This window comes from Triticum dicoccoides, chromosome 6B (genome assembly GCF_002162155.2).
Source record: "Triticum dicoccoides isolate Atlit2015 ecotype Zavitan chromosome 6B, WEW_v2.0, whole genome shotgun sequence".
Lineage (NCBI taxonomy): Eukaryota > Viridiplantae > Streptophyta > Magnoliopsida > Poales > Poaceae > Triticum > Triticum dicoccoides.
This window is the reverse complement of record NC_041391.1, coordinates 436,604,071-436,614,546: the sequence shown is the minus strand read 5'-3', so window position 1 is coordinate 436,614,546 and position 10,476 is coordinate 436,604,071.

Below are 10,476 nucleotides of genomic sequence, written 5' to 3'. Positions count from 1 at the left end.
AAGGGATCATGGGCCGACTCTCCCTAGCCGGCCTCTCTGGAGGTCGCCAGCTTGGAGTCGGCTTGTCTTGGAGTCGCCGTCTAGGACTCGGCCTCTCTGGAGGTCGCCAGCTTGGAGTCGGCTTGTCTTGGAGTCGCCGTCTGGGTCTCGGCCTCTCTGGAGGTCGCCAGCTTGAAATCGGCTTGAGGGGCGCGGCCTGCCCCCGATGTCTTGAAAGGTCATGGGACCCGGGTTAGCCTACCCGTGGCCCATTACTCCGACAGTAGTCCCCGAAGCTGGTGAAGCCCTGCAGACGCTGCATCGTGGGGCTTCAACAGTTTCAATGTTCCCGGAGCGGACTCTGGTTCTCGGACGCCATCTTCTCTTGGGCCGACTGTCGAGAGTCGGATTTTTCGTAGCGAAAAGCCGCGGCCTGAGGGTCGCGGCGGGAAACCAGGCGGCGTGCCTGATACGCTTCCCCACAGCCATCAGGGCGGTCGAATCGCGTGGCGCCACGTGGGGAGGACAGTCTGCCTGCCCACGCGCGCGACGGGACGGGCCGTCAGGCGGGGCCCGCCATTACCGCGCCTCGGCATATGAACGGATCTGTTGCGGTCGTGGACGGTTGGGGTTCCCACGCAGTTACTGCATGCAGTAACTCCATGGGGTAAATCGTGGGGCGGTGTGGGGCAGCGGGCGCAGTTAATCCCACGCCCGCCCCCTTGGCTCCTCAGCCCGCAGGGCTATAAGTAGGCGGGGGGAACGGAGCGGCACAGCACGCGCGCCCTTCTTCCCCGTTCCCCCGCCTCGTCTTGCATTCTCTCTCTTCTTCCTCCGCCGTCGAGCAAGAGCGCTTCAAACCTTGGCGATGAGCTCTTCCTCCGCCGCGGCCCCCGCCACGCGCTCCGGCATGTGGGACGTCTCAGACGTGGAAGAGGAACACATCGAGTTCCTCCGCCAGACACGCCGCCTCCCCAGCGCAGACCTCGTGCGCGCCCGCGCCGCTCTGGAGGGGGAGATCCGGTCGGCGCCGGAGGAGGGAAAGCGGGTCATCTTCCGCTCGCACCTCATGCGCGGCCTGGGGCTGCCGGCTAGCGGCTTCTTCCGCTTGTTCCTGGAGTTCCACAATCTTCAGCCGCACCACCTCACCCCCAATACGGTGGTGCTGCTTTCCGCCTTCGCCACTCTGTGCGAAGGCTTCCTCGGCGTTCTCCCCACCCTCGAGTTGTGGGGAGAGTTCTTCTCTTCTAAGCTCGGCACGCAAGTTGCCGGCATACCAGCACAGTGCGGTGCCTACATCGCGGTGCGGCGCTCGACAGCTGACAACCCTTTTCCTCCCATCTCGCTGATCAAGTCGGTGAAGATGTGGCAGCGTTCATACTTCTACGTGAAGAACCTCTCCTCCGATGGTGACTAGGTCAACCTGCCGCCTTACAACGCCGCCCCCCTGACTGGGAGGCTCCCCAGCTGGTCGCACCGAGTCAAGACGCTGACCCCCGTCGGGGCCGCCGCCGTGGCGCGGCTCCGAGTCTTGGCGCAGTCGGAGGGCCTCGTCGGGGCCGACTTGCTGGCCGCCTTCGTGGCGCGCCGCGTTCTCCCGCTTCAAGGTTGGCCTCACCTGATCTGTTAGATGAGCGGCCTCCGAGACCCAAGTCGGATGAGCACCAAGGAGATGCCCCGCAAGGAGGTGGCGAACTTGGCCACATCGCGCACTGTGAGTTCGAGGAGGGCTGGCAGTTCGGCAAGGAGCCGTACTCGCGCGGCAACCCCCCACCAGTGGTAAGTCGCGTCCCCTTATTGTTTCGTCTTCTTTGCGGCCGACTCCGGCTTCTAACTCTTGTTGATTTCTTCTAAGCTAGAACCCCCTCACGTAGCCTGCAGCTGGCGCCTCGAGGCAGCCCCGCAAATACGTCGCCGATCGGGCGGACAGCGACGTCGACGACCCTGACTTGGGGATGGCGGCGATGGAAGCCGATGCCGAAGGCGGGGGAGAAGGAACCGAAGGCGGCTACAGGCCCTCGGCCACCTTCGCTGATTGGCCTGATGACGACGCCGAAGGGGAGGTCGCCCCGCATCACCAAGGCGGCGCGAAGAGGCGTCACGCCGGGCCGAGTGCGCCTGGCGGCAAATTGAAGAAGCTCAAGGGGGCGGCCGCCGCGAACAAACGGGAGGAGGCGGCCGCGAAGGCTAACCGCTTCCGTAGGGAAGTGAGGAAGCCGCCGCTAGTCTCCGCGTAAGTCTTTATGCTCTCTTTATTTTCCTTTGTGGACTCTTGTCCGAGTCTTCTTTTTTATACTCCCTCCATTCTTCTTCAGGGCCCCTCTTTCCCTTGAGAGAGTCGCCGTCCCCTCCGTCATGGGGTCGGCGGAGACGTCCGCCAATACTCGGCGGGCCGACCCCGCCATCAACCTCCGGGAGGCGACGGAGCAAAACTCGCGGGAGAGGCGTGAGGAGGAGGAGGCCGAACGTCTGGAGAAGGCGGAGGCCGAGAAAGCGGCCGCCTCCGCCCAGAGGAAGCTGGAGGACGCCGAAGCTGAACTTGTGGCGAGATGACGTGCCGAGGAGGCCGTGCGTCGCCGATCGGCGATGCTTGTCCCTCCACTGTCGTCTGCATCGCCGCCTCCGAAGTTCACGGGGCAGACCGGGGAGGCTCGCACCGAGAACCCCGTCGTGGAGAAGGAGAGCGGCGAGGCTTCTGTATCGGACATGCTCGTGCCGCCACCGCCACCTCCGCCGCCGTCTGGGAGGCCCACGACAAGCAGCCGGTGGGTCCGTTGGAGCCGCCGACCACGGATGAGGCTGAGGCGCGGCTACTTCTCCAAGTCGTCTCGCCGGTGCGCCGCCGTCTTGAGAGGGCGACCTCGGCGCCGCGACCTCGGGAGACCGGCGCTGCCAGCTTGGCAGCCCTAGACGCCGAGGCCACAAGCGCCGCGCCCACCGGGTGGTTGCGCGGAGGCGGCACCGGGCCGCTGAACCAAGCGCTCCTGGACGTTCAGGCGAAGCTGCGCGCTGAAGGCGACGCCCTTCAAACTTGCACCAGGGCGCATCTGGCAGCGCGGACGGCCGTCCGAGTACGTTTCCTTCTTCTTTTTGGTTCTTGTTTTTCTCTGTGGGGGCGCGCCAGCGCACCCACTGGGTGTAGTCCCCGAGTTCCGGGGCGGCTGCTGAGCAGGTGGTTCGGAACTCCCTCTGGCGAGTTCCAAATACTAACTCTGTCTTCAATGTCTTATTGTAGGAGTATCACAACCTCCGTGCCACTGCCTTCAACCGCAATTTTGAGGAGTTGCGCAAGCGGACTGCCGACTTGTCGGAAAGCCGGAGTAAGTTCTTCTTCCTCGCGGGGGCGCGCTGGCGCACCCGCGGGCTGTAGTCCCCGAGATTCGGGCCGACTGCTGAGCAGTCGGGCCAGATCTTCCGGCGATCTTCTTTGCTGATGACTTATCTGTCTTTTCTTTCGTTCTTCAGGCGCCAACACCGCTCTTCAGGAGCAGCTGGGCGAGGCCAATATAGCCTGGCGTGCCAAGGAGGAGGAGTGCGGCAAGCTTGCCGCGGAGCGCGACCTGCTGGCCGCGCAGCTGGCCGAGCAGAAGGAGCTGCTCAAGAAGGCGCAGGACGAGGCCGAGAAGAAGGAGGCCGCTCTCCTGGCCGAGTTCGATAGCGAGCGCTCCTCCTGGACCGACAGGGAGGCGATGCTGACCTCCGGCTTCCACGAGATTGAAGATATCCTTGATAGTAAGTTTCTTTCGTTTCTTCGGGCTTCCGACTATGTGTCAGGATAACTTCTGATTTTTCGACTTGCTTCTTTTTTGTCTTGGCAGACTTCTTCCCTGGTCACTCACAGGCAGTCCCTCTAGCCATCGAGGCCGCTCGTGAGGCGCGAAGGGCAAACGGTGAGGAGATCGCCGCTAATGCCCCCGAACCATCGATGAGCAGCTCTTGAGCATTGAAGCCCGTCTTCGTTCGGCTCACCGGCTGATGCGCTGGCTTCAGCGTGCCGGCGCCCAGGCGGTTGCCGCTCTGTGGCCAGATATGCCGGCTCTGCGCACCGCCAGCCGGACCGCCGACTGACTGGCAGTCGCCGCCGGCCGTCTTGAAGCTTGGAAGGGCTCCTCGGCCCGGGCCGGAGCGCGCCGGGCCTTGGAGTTCGTCAAGGCATGGTATCCAGGGCTGGACCTGGACCGTCTGGCCGCGTTCCGGTCAGAAGCCCAGGCCGAGCTGGAGGCTGTGGAGGGCACCCTTATCAAGCGTGCGGCGGCCATCGCCGAGTACACGGACACCAATGTCTTCGTGCCAGAACGGGCTGAAGGCGGCGAGGAAGTGCCGCCAGAGTGGTTCGGGATGAACCCAGAGCATGGCGAGAACTCGGCGGAGGTGATCGACTCCAGCACCGAGGAGGAGGACGAGGCGGAGGACGGAGGCGAGGCGGAGATGCCAGAAGACGGAGCAGGCGGCCAGCCTTAGCCTGACCGCGCCTCTAGCAACGAGCCGCGTCAAGGGAAGGCGACTACCGCTGGAGGCGATCAAGCCGACACCGCCCAGCCGACTGCCCCGGCGCCCGACACCGCCATCTCCTCTTATCCTCCGATCCCAGAAGCCGCCGCCTAGGCTGCCTTTTTCGCCTCTGTTTTATCTGTCTTAGTAATCTTTTGAAAACTTTGTTAAATTCGAACAGTTCCACCCGTGGGGTGTATCTTGAACTTCTATTTGAAGATTCGGCCAAGGGCCTATGTAAATATTTTATCCGCTTTCCGTCATTCCTTGCTTACTGCTCTTTAGGCTTTTCCCTTTTCCGCCTCCCTTAGTCGCTGCCTTGCCAGTCGGACAGCCGCTCTGCGGACTGTTGCTGGGTCAAGTGCTTGGCTACTTCGGGAAGGCAAGCACTTGGCCGTTTGGAGTTTCTTTGGCAAGTCGGATAGAAAGCGACAGGCCGACTACCCAAGATTCGGCCGTCTTTGATAAAGGCTAAGACGGCGAGCCGACTACTCATGAGTCGGCTTTCCGTCTCAGAGATGCTGGAGGCCGTCTTACGCTATGTTCGTGCTTTAGGTCCTTAGCCATTTTTCGTGTGGGCGCCCGCTCTTTCTCACTCCTGCCCGCCTCACAGTCGCTCTGCGAGCTGCGGCTTTGGCAGGAAGCGGATTGGGCACCACGCGCTACTTGTCTGACTGCAGGAGCTCCTCATAGCGCAAGGCGGTGAGTCCCCGGGCCGACTAGTCTGGCCCGGTGCCAAGCGGCTTGTGATGAAAGTAATGTACTTGAAGGCATAATTCTTATCATACAGATAACAAAAAAGGGCAGTCCCCGAGCTCGTCTCAGGGGGCCCAAAGTCTTAGTGCTTTAATACAAAGGGGTAGTGTGATACATACTGCATCAACTGTAAAATCTCCGAAGGAGATTTGCATTCCACGGGCGCTCTGTCTCTTTGCCGGAGTCGTCCCTCTTGCGCGCTCGGGGCTTCTGAGCGTCGATCAGATAGTAGGCGTCGTTCCCTAGCACCTTGCTGACGATGAAGGGGCCTTCCCAAGGTGCCGACAACTTGTGCTGGCCGGCTGTCCGCTGGATCAGCCGGAGCACAAGGTCGCCCTCTTGGAAAGATCTTGGCCTGACCTTCTTGTTGTAGTATCGACGCAGACTCTGCTGGTAGATGCTGGACCGGCTGAGAGCCAACAGCCGGCCCTCTTCCAGCAGATCGACGCCATCTTGACGTGCTTCTTCTGCTTCTTCCTCGGTGTACATGGTGACTCGCGGGGAGTCGAACTCTATGTCCGTTGGGATGACGGCTTCGACACCGTAGACGAGGAAGAAGGGTGTGAAGCCGGTTGACTTGTTTGGAGTCGTGCGCAGACTCCAGAGGACGGCTGGCAGCTCCTCAAGCCAACAACCAGCAAATCACTCCAGTGGTACGACGAGTCGAGGCTTGATGTCGGATAAGATGAGGTCGTTCGCTCGCTCCACCTGGCCGTTTGACTGCAGATGGGCAACGGATGCTAAGTCCAGTCGGATGCCCTGCGTCGCGCAGAAACGGGCTAGGGCGCCTTTGGCGAAATTCGTGCCATTGTCGGTGATGATGCTGTGCGGGATGCCGTACCGAGTTGTGATGTCAGCGATGAAGGTTACCGCAGTCGGCCCATTCAACTTCTTGATGGGTTTCACCTCCACCCACTTGGTGAACTTGTCCACTGCGACAAGTAGGTGGGTCAAGCCACCTCGTGCCATCTTGAATGGTCCCACCATGTCCAGGCCCAGACTGCAAAGGGCCAGGCAATGGGGATAGTCTTGAGTGCGGAAGCTGGCTGGAGTGGCTTAGCACGGAAAATCTGGCACCCATTGCACTTTTGGACTAATTCTTTGGCCTCTTCCAGGGCGGTCGGCCAGAAGAAACCGTGCCGGAAGGCTTTGGCGACGAGTGCCCTGGAGGCCGCGTGGTGACCGCACTCGCCTTCATGGATGTCTCTGAGGATTGTTTGGCCTTGTTCCGCCTCGACGCAGCATTGGAAGACGCCGGTAACGCTGCGCCTGACCAGCTCTCTGTTGACTATGGTGTAGGCTGCTGCTCGGGTTGCACTTGCCGATCCAAGATTTCATCAGTTGGCAGCTCTCTGTTTACTAAGAACCTGAGGATGGGCTGGGCCCATGAAGGTGCTGCTATTTCTTCAACTGCCACTAGTGCGACTTGGATAAGGGCGACCGGGCTGGGAGGCGGCAGGTTGGAGTCCGCAGCCGCTTACTATTTTGACAAAGTCCCGGGGCCGACTGGAGCAGTCCCCGGGCCAAGCTCTGAAGTCCTCGGGCCAGCTTCGACTGTGCATCTCTTGGAGTCGGATCCGTCTTCTTCAGGCGGAGCCGGCACAAAGATTGAATCTGATTCTGGTGACGGCTTGATAGAAGGCTTGAGGAGGCGCCGAAGGGCGACACCAGATGGTATTGCTTGGCGGGTGGAGCCGATTCGTGCCAAGGCGTCTGCTTGGTCGTTGTCGTTCCTTGGCACGTGGAGGAACTCGCACCCCTCGAAGTATCCGCTGAGTTGCTGGATGAGGAAATGGTAGCTCGCCATATTTGCGTCCTTGGCGTCCCAATCGCCGGATGATTGCTGGACCACCAAGTCAGAGTCGCCATAACACAGGATCCGGCGTATGCCGAGTTCTTTGGCAAGCCGGAGCCCGTGAATGAGCGCCTCGTACTCGGCCACGTTGTTGGAGGCGGCAAAGTGGATCTGCAGCGCGCATCTGAGCTTGTCGCCCTTGGGGGAAGTGAGGACGACGCCAGCTCCCAGGCCGGTGCGCATCTTGGAGCCGTCGAAGTGCATCCGCCAATGGGTAGAGTCGGGCGCTAGCGGCAGATACTGGGTCTCGGCCCAGTCGACGAGGAAGTCGGCCAGTGCTTGTGACTTGATGGCGGTGCGGGGCTCGTAGTAGATGGTGTAGGGAGCCAGATCTATGGCCCACTTGGCCACTCGGCCTGAAGCGTCGCGGCTTCCGATGATCTCGGCTAGTGGAGCGGTGCAAACCACAATGATTGGATGCTCTTGAAAGTAAGGCTTCAGCTTCTTGGCGGCAAAATGCACGCCGTAGCACATCTTCTGATAATGGGGGTAGTTCTGCTTGGAGGCCGACAGTACCTCACTCAAGTAATATACCGGTCTCTGGACAGGTAGCGCCTTGCCTTCCTCCTTGCGCTCAACTACAATGACTGTGCTGACTACTCGGCTGGTGGCGGCGATGTATAGGAGCATGGGCTCTTTGGGAGTCGGAGCCGCCAGCACCGGAGGAGTAGTCAACATCTTCTTTAACTGGAGAAAAGCCTCGTCCGCCTTGGGAGTCCACTCAAAGAAGGTCGTCTTCTTCATGAGCTGATACAAGGGGAGAGCCTTCTCGCCCAGCCGACTGATGAATCGGCTGATGGACGCCAAACAGCCGGTGAACTTCTGCACATCTAACAGTCGTCTGGGTGCTTCCATCCTCTCGATGGCCTTGATCTTCACAGGATTGCACTCTATGCCGCATTCGGAGACCAGGAAACCAAGGAGCTAGCCGGCTGGTACTCCAAAAACGCACTTCTCTGGGTTGAGCTTGATCTGGAATCGACGCAGATTCTCAAAGGTTTCCTTGAGGTCCTCCAGCAGGGTTCCGCGCTTCTCCGTCTTCACCACTACATCATCCACATAGACGTGGGCATTTCTGCCGAGTTGCTTCAGGAGGCACTTCTGCATGCAACGCTGAAAGGTGGCGCCGGCGTTTCTCAAGCCGAACGTCATGGTCAGGTAGCAGAAGGCTCCGAACGGCGTGATGAAGGCGGTCTTCAGTCTGTCAGCCGGGTTCAGCTTGATCTGGTGATATCCTGAATATGCATCTAGGAAACTCAACAGCTCGCATCCGGCTGTGGAGTCTATCACCTGATCGATTCTTGGCAAAGTGAATGGGTCCTTGGGGCAAGCTTTGTTGAGGCTCGTGTAATCGATACACATCCGCCATTGCTTATTTTTCTTCAACATCGGTACTGGGTTTGCCAGCCACTCTGGAAAAAACACTTCCATGATGAAGCCAGCTGCTAGGAGCCGGGCTATTTCTTCTCCAACAACTCTTCTTTTCTCTTCTGACAGGCGGCGCAAGGGCTGCCTGACGGGCTTCACATCAGATCGGACATGTAACTTGTGCTCGGCGAATTCCGTCGGTACACCTGGCATGTCTTTGGGGTACCATGCGAAGATGTCTCGATTCTCACGGAGGAAATCAACGAGCTCGCCTTCCTATTTGCTGTCTAGGTTCGCACCTATGACAGCGCGCCTCTCCGGGTGCTCCGGGTCCAAAGGTATCTTCTTTGTTTCTTTAGCCGGCTTGAACGAGCCCTCAACTTCTGATTCCTTGGGGTTGGGCGACATTTCTGGCTGCTTGCCAGCCATCGCCACAACCCGATCAAGGAGCCGCCTCTCAGCTGCGATCACCAGGGACTCGGCCAGCCGACTACTCTCGGCCGCGCAGGCGGATGACTTCCTATAGTCGCTGGACACAGTGAGGATTCCCTTGGAACTCGGCATCTTCATCTTGAGGTAGGCGTAGTGGGGGACCACCATGAACTTGGCCAAGGCGGGTCGGCCAAGAAATGCATGATATGGGCTTTCAAGGTCCACCACCTCAAACCAAACTGGCTCTCGGCGGAAATGATCCTTGTCTCCGAAGAGGACATCTATCAGGATCTTGCCGATTGGTGAGCAGGAAAGGCCAGGGACGATTCCGTGGAACACAGTTCGGCTGCTTTGAAGCTGTCTCTGCTTGATGCCCAATTTCTCCATTGTATCCTTGTACAGGATGTTGATACTGCTGCCTCCGTCTATAAGTACTCGCGAGAAGCGAGCGGCCCGCCTATCTATGGCGAGTGTGGCGCCTAAGACCAAGGCATAAGAGCCTGGACTCGGCATCACCTCTGGGTGATCAGCTCTGCTCCAACTGATAGGCCTTTCAGACCAATGCATGAACTCCGGAGTACTTGATGCGACCGCATTTACTTCTTGCTACTGTTGGTGCCTGCTGCGCCGGTCATCTGCTACACTGGTGAACACCACATAGGCTCCGTGCTCATCCGGGAACTCGTCTTGTACAGCGCCGACTGGACTGACCGCCGGCTGCGGAGGCGGCGGAGGAGGCGGCGGCCCAGCAGGCGGAGGAGGGATGAGGCCGTCTCCCTTGGCGATTCTGCTGAGCTAGTGGCACTTCCGAGTGGTGTGGTTGGACGGCTTCGCGTCGCTGTGGAACTTGCAGGGGCCGTCGAGAGTCTGCTCGTAAGAGAAAGCCGGCAGCCAGTTGGACTTGCCGCCCTTCTGTCGCTTCGCCGGAGGCTGCCCCTCAGGCTGTTGGTCTTCAACCGTCGCGACCTGCCGACTGCTGGAAGTCGGCTGCGGGGCCTTGCGCTTGTGATCATTCTGCTACTGTCTCCGGCTGGTGTCTCCAGCTGGAGTTCTGGGAGCTTGAGGGGCCACTTTGCCAGTCGCACTAACTTGAATCTCTGTCTTCATAGAGGAGTCGGCCGTGGCATATTTGTCTGCAATGACCAGCAACTCGTCGAGGGTCTCCGGCTTGTCGCAGAGGAGCTTGTGCTTGAGGAGGGTGCCTTCTCTGCACCCGGCAGTAAAGTACTCGATCACCTGCACCTCGTGCACGCCCTCGCAGGAGTTCCGGAGTTCGCCCCAGCGCGTGAGGTAGTCGCGAGTAGACTCGTCAGGGCCTTGCACACACAAGGAGAGCTGGCACGGCTTGGGGGTCGCTTGTACGTGCTGGTGAAGTTGCGGACGAAAGCCTCGGTGAAGTCGACCCAACTGTTGATGCTGCGGGGCTTCAAACTGTTCAGCTATGTCCGGGGCGTGCCCTGGAGCATGAGCGGAACGTATTTTATGGCGACTCGCTTGTTGCCGTTTGCTATGCTGACGACCGTGGAGTAGTCGATTAGCCAGTCTTCGGGCTTCACGGAGCCGGTGTACTTGGGTGTGTCTCGGGGGAGCGTAAA